This window comes from Acinonyx jubatus, chromosome C1, assembly GCF_027475565.1.
Source record: "Acinonyx jubatus isolate Ajub_Pintada_27869175 chromosome C1, VMU_Ajub_asm_v1.0, whole genome shotgun sequence".
Taxonomy (NCBI): Eukaryota; Metazoa; Chordata; class Mammalia; order Carnivora; family Felidae; genus Acinonyx; species Acinonyx jubatus.
Genome location: NC_069381.1, coordinates 26,613,500 through 26,632,747, shown reverse-complemented (window position 1 = coordinate 26,632,747; position 19,248 = coordinate 26,613,500). Strand labels below are relative to the sequence as shown.

Below are 19,248 nucleotides of genomic sequence, written 5' to 3'. Positions count from 1 at the left end.
AGAGTAAAAAGTAGAAGCTCCTATTGTTATTGTTTTACAAACCACTATGTACTGTTGAGGAATATTTATTGACCATTTGTATTTCTTTCTTTTTTTTTTTAATTTTTTTTTCAACGTTTATTTATTTTGGGGACAGAGAGAGACAGAGCATGAACGGGGGAGGGGCAGAGAGAGAGGGAGACACAGAATCGGAAACAGGCTCCAGGCTCTGAGCCATCAGCCCAGAGCCTGACACGGGGCTCGAACTCCCGGACCGCGAGATTGTGACCTGGCTGAAGTCGAACGCTTAACCGATTGCGCCACCCAGGCACCCCTGTATTTATTTCTTTAGTGTATTTTTTGTTCATATTCTCTGCCAATATTTCAACTGGATTATCTGTATTTTTCTCATTGAGTTTCAGAAACTCACATACTATGACTACTAAGTCCTTGTCTACAATATATTTTGTAAAAATTTTCTCCCTATCTTTTGCTTGTTTTTAAAATTTTGCTATCATTTCTTCCAGGAGCAACTGCAATGTAGTGGCTGAGAGCAAGGACCCTGGAACTGGATTGCATGAGTTCAAATCTGTATTCCACCATTTAGTAGCCGATCTTAAGCAAAGTATTTAATCTTTTTGGGTCTCATTTCCCTTATCTGTAAAAGGGTGATGGTAATAAGATTATTAGGATGCTTAAATGAATTAAGATGTATAAAATGCTTAGAACAGAAACTGGTCTATATAAAGGGACAAACAGTTGGTAGTTATTATTATTCTTCAGGCAGAATTTTTTAATTTAAATTTCTTTCTTTTTTAAGTTTATTTTTGAGGAAGAGAGAGAGAAAGAACATGAGCAAGAAAGAGGCAGGGAACAAGGGAGACAGAGAATCCCCAGCAGGCCCCATGCTGTCAGCACAGAGCCCTATGTGGGGCTTGAACTCACAAACCTTGAAATCGTGACCTGAGCCAAAGTCAAGAGTTGGACACTTAAGTGACTGAGCCACCCAGGCGCCCCCAGAATTTTTATTTTATGTAGTTAGATCTACTAATTTTTTTCTTCATGGCTTCTTGATCTTCTCTCTGGTTTAGGAAGGTTTTATGTCCCCAAGAACATAACAATAAATGTTTTCCAAGATCTTCTAATATTTTTATCGCTTGTTTCCTATCTTAGAACCTGTGACAATATGCCGGGCATTGTGTTGGTTGCTGGGGATACAAGAATCAGCAAGACTGTGGGCCTGTTCCTTGCCCTCATGGAACTTACATTGTAGTGGGATAAGAGAAAAATACAAGAAACCAATTAATAAAAAGATAAATTAGGTAAGTACGATGAAAGAAAGAAAACCATTATTAACTATTCACATCCTGGTATCTCCTCCCAAGAAAAGTCTCTCCTCTCCTATTGTAATGTACTTTATACTTAGCATTAGGAAAGCAAGTAGAGGGGCACCTGGATGGTTCAGTCGGTTAAGCACCTGACTTCAGCTCAGGTCATGATCTCACAGTCTGTGAGTTCAAGCCTGGCCTCCGGCTCAGTGCTGACAGCTCAGAGCCTGGAGCCTGGAGCCTGCTTTGGATTCTGTGTCTTCCTCTCTCTCTCTACCCCTCCCCTGCTCATGCTTTGTCTCTCTCTGTCTCAGAAGTAAATAAACATATAAAAAAAAAAAAAAAGGAAGAAGGTAGTACAGCTTTTGGTGCTGCTACATCCCATAACCTCCATCTTTCCATCTTTTCTGGCCTATGTATTTGCACCATTCTGTTTTGGTGCAGTTTCCTCATAAACTTTTTTTCTGGTAATTTTTCACAGAGATAAAATTTATGTATAATATTAATTTTTTTAACTTTTTTTTTGTTTATTATTTGAGAGAGAGAGAGAGAGAGAAAGAAAGAAAAGGGGAGGGGCAGAGAGAGAGGGAGAGAGAGAGAATCCCAAGCAGTGCAGAGCCTGACACGGGGCTGGAATTCATGAACCATGAGATCATGATCTGAGCTGAAATCAAGAGTTGCAGGCTTAACCCACTGGGCCACCCAGGCACCGTTTATATTGTTTCTGGTGTACAACATAACAATTGTATTTTTGTGTAAAATGTGAAGTGATCATCAACCACACAGTGACAATCTTTTTACTTGTGATGGGAATTGTAATCTTTTGACAGTGTCCTTGCCACTGTTCCGATGTGCATTCCTCTAGGAACATGAAGGCTTTGGTGCAGAGCCAAGAAGGAATTATAAAGACTCAGGAAGGATGAGAACTGAAGAAAGACCTGGACTGGCTCAAAAGAGACATCAGTGACCTTTCAGAGTACAGCTGTAGTCCTATGGTTGTGACAGGAGCTGCATTTCAAGGCATTGAAATTCATCTTTTATTGTCTATGATTATGGACTGGGCTGATCCTTTTAACTCGTGCAGTCCTGGGTCTCCTTTTGGGGGCTGCTCTTCTTCCACTCAACTCTGCAGCCTTGTTTCCATGAGTTGAAATCTCTTCAACCTAGAAATTGAGCCACTACAGTTTCACCAAAGCAGAACTTCTGACCAGGTGGGTTCATTCTCTTAAGGATAGGAGTTATTTTATCCTTGTCAGAACAAGCATTCAGAGGGCCAAGTAGGAGAATGGTAGAAGGTTGGAGCAGGGTTTAAATGGACTGGGAATGGTGGTTTGTCAACATGTACCAGAGTAGCTGAGCTATTAAAGACCTAGGATAAGGGTGCCTTGGTGACTCAGTCAGTTAAGCGTCCAACTTCAGCTCAGGCCACGATATCATAGCTTGTGAGTTCAAGCCTCACGTTGGGCTCTGTGCTGACAGCTCAGGGCCTGGAGCCTGCTTCAGATTCTGTGTCTCCCTCTCTCTCTGAACCCTCCTGCCCCACCCCCCGCTTGTGTTCTGTCTCTCAAAAATAAATAACGGTTGGGGCGCCTGGGTGGCTCAGTTGGTTAAGCGGCCGACTTCGGCTCAGGTCATGATCTCGCGGTCCGTGAGTTCGAGCCCCGCGTTGGGCTCTGTGCTGACAGCTCAGAGCCTGGAGCCTGTTTCAGATTCTGTGTCTCCCTCTCTCTGACCCTCCCCTGTTCATGCTCTGTCTCTCCCTGTCTCAAAAATAAATAAAACGTTAAAAAAACCTAACTAAATAAATAAATAAATAACGGTTAAAAAAATAAATAAAATGAAGACCTAGGATATAAGTTCTAGTTGCTATCTACATAGTGGCATTCAAATCTGCATTCTAGTAATTTAATAGTATATATATTAATTTTTAACATCATAAATTATTATTATTATATTATTGCTATTGTATTATTACTATTATATATGTTATTTATATAAATAGTTCATTTTTTAAGTTTATTTTTTTAGTAATCTCTACTCAACATGGGGCTCAAACCCACAATCCCAAGATCAAGAGTCTCATGTTCCAATGACTGAGCCAGCCAGGAACACTCCAAAAGTATATATTTTTATAGCATGTCTCATGTGCTGAATGTTGTTATATATGCTTAATTTTTTTAAGTTTATTTATTTGAGAGAGAGAGAGAGCATGCGCTCTAGCATGCATGAGCGGGGTAGGGGCAGAGAGAGAGAGAGAGAAAGAGAGAAAGACAATCAGAAGCAGATTCCACGATGTCAGCACAGAGCCTGATGTGGGGCTCCATCTCATGAACAGTGATGTCAAAAGCTGAGCTGAAATCAAGAGATGCTTAACTGACTGAGTCAACCAGGTGCCCCTACATGTGCTTTAGTCATTTAATCTTCCTAATGCTACAAGTAAGTACTATTAGTATCATCCCCATATTAAGGGTGAGGAAACTTCTCTGAAGGCCCAGAGATGTTACCAGAATTGACAAAGCCATATAACTAGTAAGTAGCAGACCCAGGATTCAAACCTAGACAGTGGACTTTTTAAAAACTATGCATGCTACCTCTCAGGAATGAGTTTGTTTCTACTTTGTGAAACATTTTTGCTTTTGTTGTTTTTGTTTTATAAAAAAGAAACTAATTCAAGACATCTAGGGGTAGACAACTCCTTGAGAATTTTGAAAGGATGGGAAACATAGCATAGGGCAATTTTCTTATGGAATTGGATAAAATATACCAAGAAAAGAGGTTGGAGGTGTTAATGTTTCAGAAGTAAGGGGCTTTTAAAAAAAATTTTTTTTGGGGGGGGGGCGCCTGGGTGGCTCAGTCAGTTAAGCGTCCGACTTCGGCTCAGGTCATGATCTCACAGTTTGTGAGTTCGAGCCCCGCATCGGGCTCTGTGCTGACAGCTCAGAGCCTGGAGCCTGCTTCACATTCTGTGTCTCCCTCTCTCTCTGCCCCTTCCCTGCTCATGCTGTGTCTCTCTCTGTCTCAAAAATAAATAAACATTAAAAAAATTTTTTAAAAAAATTAAAAAAAATTTTTTTTAATGTTTATTTATTTTTGAGAGAGAGAAACAAAGCATGTTCGGAGGAGGAGCAAAGAAAGAGGGAGACACAGAATCCGAAGCAGACTCTAGGCTCTGAGCTATCAGCACAGAGCCTGATGCCAGGGTTAAACTCAGGAACCATGAGATCATGACCTGAGCCGAAGTCAGACACTTAACCGACTGAGCCACCCAGGAGCCCCCAGAAGTAAGGGTTTTGAGTTTTTTTCAAAATCATTGTTTCAGGCTTGTGAGCCTGAGGTAATTTTTCAAAACCATTTTTTTAGTTTTTTTAATTTATTTTTGAGAGAGGGAGAGCACAAGCTGGGGAGAGTTAGAGCAAGAAGGAGACACAGATTCTAAAGCAGGTTCTATGCTCTGTGCTGTCAGCACAGACCCCGACTTGGGGCTCAAACCACCATCTGTGAGATCATGACCTGAGCTGAAATCGGACCCTCAACTGACTGAGCCACCCAGCTGCCCCTACTGAAGAAGGTTTTTAACTCAGGGAAGAAGTGGGGGCAGAAGAGGCCATTGTGCACTGAATAGGCCAAAGCAGGAAGGCAACGTAGAAATGATAGGAGGCAGTGAACAGTGGTGGGTGGATGGTAAAATGGTAACTCAAAAGGGCTGTGGACAGATGATGGTTTTCATTCAGTTTTGTGAATATGCTGTTCAGAATTTTAGGCCATTGACTCCTAGAGTCATCTATTGTGTTTCCTCCCAAATAACTGGGGCCAACTGTGAAAAACAGAAGGAGCGGGCTGTTTGACTTAGTGCCCTGGATCACTGGGCTGCTTCACAAGCATCAGATTCTCACTCCCAGGAAGGCTCTGAAGAGGCAGCAGGCCCGTGGTTTGTGGTCTAAATTCAGCCAGCAGCGAAAAGGCAGTGCAGGAGGGGTGGGGTGGGTGGGTAATGCAGGACCTGGAGGAGGAGCTACTACAGTACAACCTCGGAATCTGGCTTATGTGGGCATTCCTGGAAAATCTCTTCATTTACCCCTTTGGTTTACCTCCCCCTGTCATCATCTCTTACCATGTTCCAGTCAGATTTGTTTTTTAAAATCCTACCCTCTCTGTCAGACTCAGCCCTCCCTCCCCCATCCCGTCAGTCATCCATGAGGTCTGATGAATCCTGAGGCCTTGGGTGATTTACAAAGCGGCCCCAGAGGAGCAGGAGGACTCACTTAGGTGGGGGTATGGAGCCGGGGCCCCTGACTCCTGCACCCTCCTACCCCAGACTTTCCCTCCTGTGAGTAGTGTTCCTTGAATTAACCCCAAGGACAATGTGTTTTCTTCCATTATGGTAGAATGTCAAGGAAGACTTAATTTATACCCAGGAATGGGGCACCTGGGTGGCTCAGTGGGTTAAGCATCCAACTCTTGAATTCGGCTCAGGTCATGGTCTCACAGATCGTGAGTTTGAGCTCCGAGTGGGGTTATGCGCTAATAGTATGAAGCCTCCTTGGGATTCTCTCTCCCTCTCTCTCTGCCCCTCCCCCGCTAGCATACATATTCCATCTCTCTCAAAAATAGGTAGGTAGGGGAGCCTGAGTGGCTCAGTCGGTTGAGCGTCCGACTTCAGCTCTGGTCATGATCTCGCAGTCCGTGAGTTCGAGCCCCGCATCGGGCTCTGTGCTGACAGGCCAGAGCCTGGAGCCTGTTTCAGATTCTGTGTCTCCCTCTCTCTGACCCTCCCCTGTTCATGCTCTGTCTCTCTCTGTCTCAAAAATAAATAAACGTTAAAAAAAAATTTTTTTTTAAATAGGTAGGTAAACATCTAAATGAAAATTATATACAGGGCGCCCAAGGAGGCGCCTACATCCACATACAGCATCATAAACCACAATTGCTTATTTCATATCAGACAGCAAAAACAAACCTAGAATAGGGGCGCCTGGGTGGCTGAGTCGTTTAAGCGTCCAACTTCAGCTCGGGCCATGATTTCACAGTTCGTGAGTTCAAGCTCCAAGTCAGTTTCTGTGCTGACAGCTCAGAGCCTAGACATTGCTTCGGATTCTTTCTCCCTCTCTCTCTGCACCTCCCCACTTGCTCTCTTTCTCTCTCTCAAAAATAAACATTAAAAAGAAATTATTTTAAAAAATTACACCCAGTAATAATAACACATTGAACTTTTCCTTCAGCTAAGATAACCCATTGGTTAGCCAAAGACATCTGAGTACTTGACATTTACCTCATGTATTCTTACTCCATGAGAATTTCATAAATGAAGAAAAGTCAGAGTCCAGGAGATTTGTATTTTCATTTTTTTAGCTTATTAGAAGTTCTGAGAGGAGGAAGGGAACCAATTTACTGAGCACCTAAAACTGATGGGGGGTGGGGGGTCATGCTTTCCTACATTATCCTATTTAACATTTCTCACAGCAATGTTAGGGGGGAGTTCTTATCATCCCTGTTTTCAGTGAGGAAACAAAGACGCTGAAGTAACCTACTAGGGACATGCAGCTTTAATGATGAGGTTGGGATTCAAGTTGGGTATAAAAATTCCAAAATGCATACTGCTTTCAATATATTTTGCTTTATTTAACAGTCATTGAACATTCCCCAAGCAACGAAGATATGAATTCACAGATGAAGGCTGTGGTGTATGCCTTCGAAGAATTCCCAGTCTTGTGGAGGAGCCATGCAAATCAGGAGACAATAGAAATGAAACGCAGGGTGGTAAGTACGATGACATACCAAGAAGAGGGTGTTTTGAAGCCCAGACAAGGTAGTGGCAGGACTTGTGTAAGGAGGGAAGATCATCCGGGAGGATGATTGTTAATCAACTGTGCCCACTGCATTCCAGGTCATGTGGAGCATGAAGGTAAAGAGGACTAACAGCCCACATTGTGTGGTGGGTGCTGTACTAAATATGCCTTATCCCATTCAATCCTTAAAACCTTGATCCTAAGTTGGACTTTGAAAAGATGGAAAAGGGGTTTCCAGGCATGCTGCCTCCTGTGTTGTTCCTGTTCCCCCACTGGTGTGTGGTACTGTGTTCATGGAGTCTCTAGCCATGTTGTGCAGTGATCATGAGAACCTCGAGTGCTAGCACTTAATCTGGAGCTAAGACCCCATGCTGGGCATGTCTGAGGAGAGGTAGATGTGACAAAGGCTCTTTGCTGTTTTTGCTACAGTCCCACTAACTAGGAGGGAGGACAGCACCCAAACTGGTTTTCACTGCAGTGTCAGGAGGACAGGAAGCCTATCCCCTTTGTGGTCCAAAGGATATTAAAATTCAACCCAGCTTGGGGTGCCTGGGTGGCTCAGTCAAACATCTGACTTTGGCTCAGGTCATGATCTTGTGGTTCACAGGTTTGAGCCCCACGTTGGGCTCTGTGCTGACAGTTCAGACCTGGAACCTGCTTCGTGGATTCTGTGTCTCCCTTTCTCTTTGCCTCTCCCCCGCTCATACTCTGTCTCTCTCTCTCTCTCTCTCTCTCTCTCTCAAAAATAAATAAAACATTAAAAAAATTTAAATTCAACCCAGCTTGCCCCAGATACTCCCACTGCAGTGCCTAGCATGCCTGCCAAAAACCAACCAGCCTTGATATACTTGCCTGTTTTGCCCTACCCTTCTAGTTTGTTCCCTATGTTCTCTTGGGAAATGTCACTCAAACTGTATTTCCATGTGTCCTTCCTTGCTGAAGCCAGTGAAGTTATTTTCAAACCTGATTCCATCCAACCAGAGTCACCACATAAGAGCCCTAGTTGGGTTCCCAGAACTTGACTGTCATAATGGCAATAATAACTAACGTTAACTGAGAACTTACTAGAAGCCACACCCTATGTTAGGTGCTTAGTATAACCAACCCATTTCACTTAATCCTCAAGCCAACACCAGGAGATATTATTAGCCTTATCATTTTACAAATGAGAAAGTTGAAGCTCAGAGAGGTTCAGAAACTTGCCCAAGGACAGTCTGAGATGGAGCTGGGATGGGAACCTGAATCTGTTTCATTCCAATAGCCAACCTATGCTGTTTCTGAGACTGAAACTCAGAGATGTCAACATGTAATGGATGAGACATTTATAGCCAACCTTCAACATGATCTGTGAATCTATAACCAAGGAGGCTTGTGAAACCCATGAAAGGGAATTTGATTGATTGGTACCAGCATAGTATGATTCAGATAGGTAAGGGGATGCTGAAATATACCAGGATTTCTTTTAGGGAAATAATTTAAATTTTGCCCTTCTGTAATGCATGATTTAAAAAAAGAGATTTTTAAGTTAAATGATGTATTTTAGATTGACATATAACTAAAAATAGCATTATACAGTTATTCTTTTTTTAATGTTTTTAAAAAATTTTTTTTAATGTTTATTTATTTTTGAGAGAGAGAGAGACAGAGCATGAACAGCAGAGGGTCAGAGAGAGAGGGAGACACAGAATTGGAAGCAGGCTCCAGGCTCCGAGCTGTCAGCACAGAGCCCCACACGGGGCTCGAACTCGCAGACCGTGAGATCATGACCTGAGTCGAAGTCAGACGCTTAACCGACTGAGCCACCCAGGCGCCCCTTAATGTTTTATTTTTGAGAGAGAATATGAGCAGGGGAGGGGCAGAGAGAGAGGGGGACAGATGATCAGAAGCAGGCTCTGTGCTTGATACAGTGAGCTTGATACAGGGCTCAAACTCACAAACCGCGAGATCATGACCTGAGCTGAAGTTGGACGCTCAACCGACTAAGCCACCCAGGTGCCCCTACAGTTATTCTTATAAATCTTTAATAACACTCATAAAGTATACATTTTTTACACTTCCTTACTTAAATAGTAATGCATATTACTTCACTTTAAATGAATGATATAAGAAAAATGTTATACCAATACATTTATATTTTTTAAAGATTTTGTTTTTAAATAATCACTACACCCAACATGGGACTCAAACCTACAATCCCAAGATCAAGAGCTGCATGCTCCACCAACATGCCAGCCAGGCATGCCTAAAACAGCTTTTTTTTTTTTTTTAATTTTACAGAGAGTAAGAGAGAGAGCACATGTGGGGGAGAGAGGCAGAGGGAGAGAGAGAGAGAGAGAGAGAGAGAGAGAGAGAGAGAGAGAGAGAGAGAGAATCCCAAGCAGACCCCACACTCACCATGGAGCCTGACTTGGAGCTGGATCCCACAACACTGGGATCATGACCCTGGCTGAAATCAAGTCAGACATTCAACTGACTGAGCCACTCAGGCACCCTTAAAACAGCTATTTTTAATATACTTTTTCAAGTAAGCTCTAAGCCCAATGTGGGGCTCAAACTCACCACCCTGAGATCAAGAGTCGCATGCCCCACCAACTGAGCCAGCCAGGTGGCCCTTTAATTTTTTTTTAAGTTTATTTATTTAAGTAATCTCTACACCCAATGTGGGTCTTAAACTCACACCCCAGAGGTCAAGAGTTACATGCTTTTCTGACTGAGCCAGCCAAGCACCCCAAAACAGATATTTTTATCATGTGTATTTAATGTATGTTGAAATTTAAACATAAATATAAACATATATCAAAAAGAGACATTCATAATGTGGTGCTTGGGATTCTTACAGTTTACTTAATTCCTTATGAACATTTTTGCCTCATGTTTCTTGAAAATCAATTCTTTTTTTTTTTAAATCAATTCTTTATAATGTGTTTCTAATTGGTGGATTTAAAATATTTTGTTTCTATGAGATAAAGAGAGACCTTTTTAGGTATCATTTGTAAGCACTTTTCAAATAACGTTTATGAGCATAGGTTGTCTTTATTCCCCCATGAATGAATTACAAGCACAATTGGATATAGTTATCACTATGGGCAGGATACCTTGGTGTTTAAATGTATGAAGATAAGGCACCTGGGCGGCTCAGTCAGGTAGGCATCTGACTCTTGATCTGGGCTTAGAGTATAATCTCAGTTCATGAGTTCAAGCCCCGCATTGGGCTCTGTGCTGACGGCCCAGTGCCTGCTTGGGCTTCTGTCTCTCCTGGTCTCTACCCCTCCCCTGCTTGTGCACGCTCTGTCTCTAAAAATAGTAAGTAAACTTAAAAATAAAGGTATGGAGATAGACTGCATATAATTCCTGGTTCCACCACCTAATAACTGTGACTCTAGTTACGTAACTTAATCTTTCCGTATTCCAATTTCCCAATTAAAAAAAAAAAAAGCAGTGACATTAGAAAAAAGAACATAGGGTTGTGAAAATGAAATGAATTAATTCATGTAAAGCCCATATGCATATAAAGTCTATTTTAGAAAATCTGGAAATTATAGAAAAATAGATATAAAACCAGAAATCACCCAACCTCAGTAACTTGATGAGCAGCAGCTAATCTCAGTAGCGATTTTATACAAATTAGAAATGTTGACCCTGCCTCAAGATACTTGACTGCTATCAAATCAGAAAGTTGTCCTAACAGGGGGCACCATTTATGCATTACACGGAGACATCAGGCATGAACCAAGATTGTCCTGAGCAAAATAAGACATTTTGTCACCTTGTCTGTAGATGACAACATAGGATGTTTTCGATTTGAGGCTATTACTGATAATGTTGAGACAAATAAATTTGTATATAAAGTTTTTCCTTTATTTAGAATTTAGGCTAGGTTCCAGCACCTAGCAAGCAGGCATACAGAGGGTATTTGTTGAATAAAAATGAATGAATGAAGGGCGGGGGGATGGGGGAGGCAGCTGGAAGGAGACAGAGACTGAGGGGGAGGGAGGAGACAGAATGAATTTGCTGAAAGGAATGCTAAATTAGTTTCCAAAAGTGCTGTATCAGTAGCGGCTGTTTCAATTTGTGTTAACCTAGATGAAAAACGGTATCCCAATTTAATTTGCATTTCTGTAATTATCAGTGAAGTTAAATATTTTCCTTATGTTTGTTCGTTTATTTTGGCTGTTTATTGGAATCTTGGCTTATAAAATAGTTTGGTTAGGTAGTTTGGTAATTTTATTTATTTTTTTATGCACAAGTTGTTCCAATACCATTTGTTGAATATTTCTTTCGTTTTTCATCAATTTCTGATGTCATCTTATGGTAAATATTCATATATACGGGCTCTGTCTCTATGTTATCTTCCTCCATTTAGTGATTCTTTAAATTCTTTTTTCATTTTTAAAATCAGTCCACGTGGTCAATTTAGCCGCAAAGAGTGACAAATGTCTTCGAGGCTATATATAGTACCTGTGTGGAGGAAGCCTGGAAGGACATTTAGCTCACTATGGGAGTGAGAGGTGATCAAGATCAGGTAGAACATAATAATCATTTCAGGCTAAGACTCTTCTCCAAATAAATAAATAAATAAATAAATAAATAGAAAAATAATTAAATAAATAAATGTACTACCAACACAGCTTATCTTGTCACCCCTAAACAAAGGAAAGAAAGAAGAGTGAGGCACTGCGATTAATCCAGTATTTCTATTATTGAGAGAGGCGATCTAGTTGCTTATGAGATCTGCTGGAAATTTTACCAAGTATTGAAATCAACCCTTCGGAAATTTCTTTGCTTGGAGGCTCAATAACAATAGAGTAATGGAGTGTGTGCAGCTAGCTGCTTTCCAAGGAGATGGAGGAAGTGGCACGGCCACTGAGACACCTAGTGGTGAGGATCTTTACTGCACCGTTAGAGTTTGCCAGTTGGACCCATCTAGAAGCCACTTATTCCAGGGGAGTGTGCATTTGAGGAGCTTAGGTGCCCTCTTTTTTCCTCCCCAACAACATAATTTGAGGCCTCTGTTGCATGCATGAAGCTATAGAGACAAGTCCCAAAAGATCCAGAAACTGAATAGCCTCTGCAAGGTTGAAACCATCAAGCTAATTAACCCAAATTAAGCTGACCAACATGGCTTCTCAGGCCCTGGGATACAGTTTAAGATGTAAATTTAGTCAATTCAATTAATATTCATTAGGGAGCAGCAATGCGTTTCAGCAAGCATATTATCTCCATCTCCTACCCTTCTAGGCTCACAAAAAGTTGAACCAGAGGATAATTATACTTGTTATTTATTGTAGTTATAATTTTGAATTGTAAGTTCACCCACATCCAGAGTATTACAAGGTGACGATTGTTCCACATGCCATCCAGGATAATTTACATTTGAACTATGGAATTGTGCCTAATATCTGAAATTAGTCATTTATGACTGGGGGCATTCTTCAATGATTCTGAAAAGGAAAGATTAATGGATTGATTCATTCACTCATCTTTTAATTCATTCAAATACATATTGAGTGTCCCAGCACTAGGCTCTGGGGCTATGATGATTAAAAGAGAATCTAGGTCATTGCCCTCATGATCTTACAACCTAGAGGGTACAATTCAGAAAGTCTCCACAATCAGTGAAATGATGTTAGGAGAATAAAGTACAGGGTGACAAGTGATGCAACTTGGTCTCTGGGGTCACAGAAAGCCTTCAGAGAAGGGCAGGTATTAGTTTAAGTCCTGAAAGACAGGTGGGAGCTACTCAAAAAGTGGGAAGAAAGTGGCCAGAGGGAGACTATTTCAGGTGAGAACATGATAAAGAACTCAAAAGTGGTCAGTGTGACTACAGCAAAGAACAGAAGAGGGAGAGATAAGGGAAAAAGAATGAGATGGCTGGGGGACGGAGGGCCACCTCAGGAATTTTGGATTTGTGTGTTTCTCCTAAGGGCAATGTGAAGACAATAAGGAGTTTTAAAGAGGAGCGTAAGAAGTATCAGATTTGCTTTTTTTAAAGATAAATTTTGGCTGCTGCCTGGAAAATAGGAAGAAGGAGGGCAATTGTGGCACCATTTAAGAAGCTTTTGCAAAGGTCTAGGTGAGAAATCAGGTTAGTGTATTCGCTGAGGTTACAGTGGTGGTGGTGGTGGTGTTTTAATCTGTAAAATGAAGGAAACAATACCATCAATCTCATAGTTGTAATGAAAATTTAATATTAAGGGTTTATGACAGTGTCTGGCATATAAAATGATCAATTAAGTTTGGCTATTGTTATGATATTGGCTATTATTTGAGGCAGCTCTTTCCTACTATATTAAAGTATTTTCCTTAAAAAGAAAAGAATAAAAGATTTTCCTCTGGGAAAATAAAACTTTTGACATTAGAGTGGGAGTGAGTGAATGAGGGTCAGAATTTATTCTAGAAGTGTATTCATTACCTTTTACGGTTAACACATGTGTAGTGTACTATTCGTGTAATTTTAAAAAACTGATAACTAAGGCTATAATCGAACGTAAGCATCAACATCTGGAATGAAAGGAGGATGTCTAGCAGAAGGCGAAGAGTTTGAAATGTTTAATTAGAGAGAGCTGGATTCAAATCCCAGCTCATGTATTAGCTGTGTAATGCTGGGAAAGTTACTAAACTTCTGTAAGCCCCAGTCTCCTCATCTGTAAAATGGAAATAATCCTAGTATCAAGATCATAGCATTGTTGTTAAGATTAATGGAGATAATAGAATGCCCAGCGTAAAGCTAATGGTCACTAAGTGGCAGCTATTCCCATTATATGGAATGGAGGAAATGACCACTTTTCCATTTCCTAATGTGTTTGGTATAATCTGAAAATTTTTTCATCCAATATAATAAAGATTTTTTTAGAATAATCATCCTCCTGTTTCAAAATTTTAAAAAAATGTAAAACTCAGAGTGTGGAATTTTATTAATTGCCTTTCAGCATCCATGCACTTTTCATTTATTGATGAGATATATTAGCTTAATACTTCATTAAAATTTTTTTTTAATGGTTATTTTTGAGAGAGAGACAGAGAGACACAGAGCATGAGCACGGGAGGGGCAGAGAGAGAGAGGGAGACACAGAATGTGAAGCAGGCTCCAGGCTCTGACCTGTCAGCACAGGGCCCGGCACAGGGCTCAAACTCATGAGCCATGAGATCATGACCTGACCCAAAGTCAGACGCTTAACCTACTGAGCCACCCAGGCACCCCAGTACTTTTCTTCTAATACCTTAATGTTAAGACATCCCACTATTCATAAGAAAAACTACTTAGTTGTAGTGGATCATTCTTTTAATCTACTATTAAACTCAGGAATAGACTTTCTTCAAAAATATATTACAGGGGTCCTGGCTGTCTCAGTCAGTAGAGCACGCAACTCTTGACCTCGGGGTCATGAGCTCAAGCCCCATTTTGGGTGTGTACAGCTTGCTTTAAAATGAATGAATGAGTAAATAAATACAGTTCAAATAAAAATGTATTACAAATTTCCTTGCCTTTTTAAATAATACACTAACCAGACTTTTTTGTACTGAACTCCAAATATTTGTCTTCAATACTCAAGCGCCTTTAGGGGTTTTTGATTTTCTCATAACAATAGCTAGTGTTTACTGAGCACTTGGAAACTACAAAGCACTTTGCATAATCCTCACAAGTTCCCTAAGGAGTATGTACACCTTAGGGAGTGTGTTAGAAAAGTAAAGGACCTTGGTATGCAGCCCTTGAGATGGAACCAAAGCCCATTCTTCAGAGTTATGCTTTCATTCATTCATTCAACACATATTTATGAAGCATTTCTGTGTTAGTGTCTGTGTTAGCTACCAGTGGTACAGTCTTAAAGAACTCAGACTCAGAATCCCAGTCTAACAGGAGATCGACAGTAAACAAGTAAAGAAATACACAAGTACAATGTGTGAAGAGAGCTATTCTATACATTACACCGATGTACAGGATGGCATAACAGAGGCTTATTTCAGATGTGGTGATTGGCAGTGAAGGCTTTTTGAGGTGCCATTCAAGCTGAGATAGAAGAATGAAGAAAGCTATAACTGCAGAAAGTTGTGGGGGAACAGTGCTTCAGGCTGAGTAAGCAGCAAGTCCAAATACCCCGGGGCAAAAAGCATAAAGACGAAGTAACTTGATAAATCCTAAGAACAACAAGTGAAAGGAGTCAGAGAACTAGAGAGATAAGACTGGGTTGGGGCAGTCACTGGCTGGCTCAGTGAGTACAGCATGCAACTCTTGATCTCAGGGTTGTGAGTTCTTGATCCCTACCAATGTTGGGGGTAGAATTTAATTTTAAAAAATATTAAAAAAAAAAAACAACTGGGAAAGCAAACAGGGGTCAGACCAAGTCAGGCCTTGTAATCTTGGTAAGGTGTTTAGATTTTATTCTAAGAGCAATGGAAACCACTGGAGGGCCTTTAAGGGAGGAAAATGACATCTGAATTATGTTTTTTAAAAGATCACCCTAGCTGCCACATGGAAAATGGATTAGAGGGGGCGCCTAGGTGGCTCAGTCAGTTAAGCGTTCAGCTCTTGATTTCAACTCAGGTCATGATTTTATGTGTAAGATAGAGCCCCAAGTCAGGCTCTGTGCTGACAGCACAAAGCCTACTTGGGATTCTCTCCCTCTTTCTCTCTGCCCCTTCCCCACTTTCTCTCTCTCTCAAAATAAAATAAACATTATAAAAAAGAAGAAGAAGAAGAAAATGGATCAGAGAGCACCCAGAAAGAGAGGAAGAAGACAAGTTGAAAAGTGGTTGAGTTAATTTTAGGTATGAGATGGAGGTGAAAAAAATTAGGTTGTAGTGGTAGAGATGGAGAGAGGTAAATGGATTCAAGATATACTTTGTAGGTAGAACAGATTTGGGGGTTTTATGAAGAGGATGAATACTTGTTGTTTTTTAACAACTAGACGATGCTAATTACTATGCTGGGGAAGATTGTGGTGAGGAACTGGTTAGGTTGATAAAAATCAAGAGCTCCAGCTTACATATACTAAATCGGACATGCCAGCAACACCTCCAAGTTGACTATCTGACTTGGGAACTCAGAGGACAGATCTACTCTACTATGGAAATATAAATTTAGATGGTATTTGGTCTTGAAAAGGTTATCTACATAAGTAGAGAACAGTTGTTAAAGAGTACCCAGAAATGAATGCCAAAATATCTCAGCATTTAGAAGTCCTATGAGTGAGGAGTCAGCAACGGAGAGGGATCACTGAAGCAGGAGAAAAATCATGAGTGTGGTGTCACAGAGGCCAGTGACAGGTGTTTCACGAAAGACAGAGGGCCATCTATGTGGAAGGTTGCTAATAGGTAAGAAGAGATGAGTATAGATTTTTTAAATTTTTATTAAAAAAATTTTTAATGTTTATTTTTGAAAGAGAGAGACAGAGTGTGGGCAGGGGAGGGGGACAGAGAGGGAGACAAAGAATCCAAAGCAGACTCCAGGCTCTGAGCTGTCAGCACAGAGCTCGTCACGGGGCTTGAACTCACAAGCTGTGAGATCATGACCTGAACCAAAGTTGGATGCTTAACCAACTGAGCCACCCAGGCGCCCCTAGATTTTTTTTAAATTAAAGTTTATTTATTTATGTATTTATAGAGGAGGGAGGGAGGGGCAGAGAGAGAGACAGAGAGAGAGACAGAGAGAGAGAGAGAGAGAGAGAGAGAATCCTAAACAGGCTCTGTGCTGTCAATGCAGAGTCTGACGTGGGGCTCGAACCCACAAACCATAAGATCATGTCCTGAGCCGAACTCAGGAGTCAGACACTCAACCGACAGAGCCGCCCAGGTGCCCCAGTATAGATTTTTTTAAATGTTTATTTATTTGTTTTGAGAGAGCGAGCGAGCAGGGGAAAGACAGAGAGGGAAAGAGAGAGAGAATCCCAAGTAGGCTCTGTGCTGCCAGCGCAGAACCCAACTCAGGGCTTGAACCCACGAACCACGAGATCATGACCTGAGCCAAAATCAAGAGTCAGATGTCCAATCGACTGAGCCACCCAGGTGCCCCGAGATTAGTATAGAGAAGTGTTTATTGGATTTTGCAACATGTGGATCACTGGCATCCTTGGCAAGGAATCCTTAAAGGAGAAGAGTGGGCCAATTGGGGTGGATTTAAGAGGAAACTGAGGTGAGGAACTGGAGACCTCTAGTGTAGATTTGTTTTAGTTTTGTTGTAAAGAGGAATGAAGTAATGAGATGACAGACTAAAAGGAAGGTTTTGTTTATTTTGAAAATGGCAATGTTCCAGGGGCGCTTGGGTGGCTCAGTTGGTTAAATGACTGAGTCGATTTGGGCTCAGGTCATGATCTCCTAGTGGTGACATTGAGCCTGGCATCGGGCTCTGTGCTGGGAGTGGAGCCTGCTGAAGATTGTCTCTCTCTCCCTCTGTCCCTCCCTCACTCATGCTCTAGCTCTCTCTCTCTCAAAAAATAAAAAATTAATTTAAAAAATTTTAAAGGTGGTAATATTCCAATAGAAGTAATGATACAGCAAGGAAAAATCCTTGAGAAGACATGAGGGGGTGGGATCCATATACTAGAAGGGGGAGTCTGCCCTTTGATAGGGGCAAAGACACATCTTTCATGGTATCAGGAAGGAAGACAGAAAAGATAGGTATAAATGCAAGTAGGCCTTGGGTGGCTCAGTTGGTTAAGTGTCTGACTTCAGATCAGGTCATTATCTCATGGTTTGTGAGTTTGAGCCCCGAGTTGGGCTTGCTGGTGTCAGCTTGGAACCTGCAGCCTGCTTTGGATTGTGTCTCCTACTCTCTCTGCCCCTCCCCTGCTCATGCTCTGTCTCTCGCTCTCTTAAAAATAAATAAACATTAAAAAAAAGAAATGCAAGTAGGCTTGAGGCTTTCCAGCTGGATGAGAATGTTGCTCTCTGATGATTTTTATTTTCCCCCAAAAATAGGAGAATTCATTATGGTGGAGTGAGAGAAGAATGTGTAGGAGTTTGAAGAGAGAAAGCATGAAATACTCTATCTCTGAAAGAAGGGAAGTGAGAAAGTAAATTTACTAGTGAAATTCAGTAAGATGCCAGAAAAAGTCTAATGCCCTTTTGAGGTTTGTGGTCAAGAACTTAAATTGAAAGCCTCAGCTCTCATTAAGAAGGTGAGGATTGGGATTAGTGTAATGGAGAAAGAGGAAAACAAGACAATCATGACATCTAAACCTGGTGACACAAGTTATGACCATAAGAACGTGAGAGATAGTGAAAAAGCAGTACATTTAATGATTTGGAGGTTTTGAGGAAGTCAAAGAATCAAGAGGTACTGATTGGACAGTTACAGTTACTGATCAGACAATTGAGATTCTTGAAAAGGAGATTTTAGAGATGGTGTAGTTACTGGCAATAACAAACACAGGGCGACTATGATGGGGGTTGGGTAGCTACTATAGGATAGAAGATTGTTGGAGGTAAAGAATTGACAGAGTATTGGGTATTCATCCACCTAGATGTTGAATGATGAGCAGAAATAGAGATGGAGAGGAGGACAATGAGCCATGGCCTAGTATTAATTGAGGGAGGAATGATCGATCCATCAAAAGGTCCATAGATGACAGTAACTAGGAAGGGTGTTAAGGGATACTGTTAGAAGATGCTGTACGAAGGAAGAAGGATGGTGCCCATTGGTTGATTCCATACAGATATTTTAACGTTGTAATTTGGAAATATCTTAATCTGTCCACAAAGTATTGAGTGCTAGGAATTAAGGAAAATGTTATATTCCTCCTGTGACTTGTGCTTGTAAATTACTAGTCTACACACACGCTCACACACAGTCAAAACTTCCTTTTTTAACAAAGAGTTCACTAACTTAAGCCTATTCCCAAATTTATACTGCTAGAACAAACCTGTACTCCAATGAGGTTCCAAAATGAAATCAGTAAGCTTGGGTGTGTGAAATCGGTAAGATTTTAGTTCTCAAGTTTAATTGGCCCAGAACAAGGTAGAGTAGATAGTAGATACACGTAATTTATGCTTTTGAACCCGAGAACGGAGAACAGCTGTTCTTTCAGGGCAAGGGTACCCGGAGGCGGCTCTTGGGAGTAATCAACAAAGAGAAGGGTCTTTTAACATCTCTACCCAGGAGCTGATAGGGCCGTGGCTTATCAGGGAAAACTGCTCTGGCGAACCCATTCAAATTTCTC

General features: G+C 41.1%; 1 long non-coding RNA gene across 1 annotated transcript; it reads left to right on the top strand.

Moving 5' to 3' along the window:
- Window positions 1-2,143: 2,143 nt before the first annotated feature.
- LOC128313318 (uncharacterized) lies at window positions 2,144-7,828 on the top strand. The gene is made up of 2 exons (XR_008293847.1): window positions 2,144-2,518; window positions 6,934-7,828. It is a non-coding gene; the product is annotated as an uncharacterized LOC128313318 (long non-coding RNA).
- The last annotated feature ends 11,420 nt before the right edge of the window (window positions 7,829-19,248 follow it).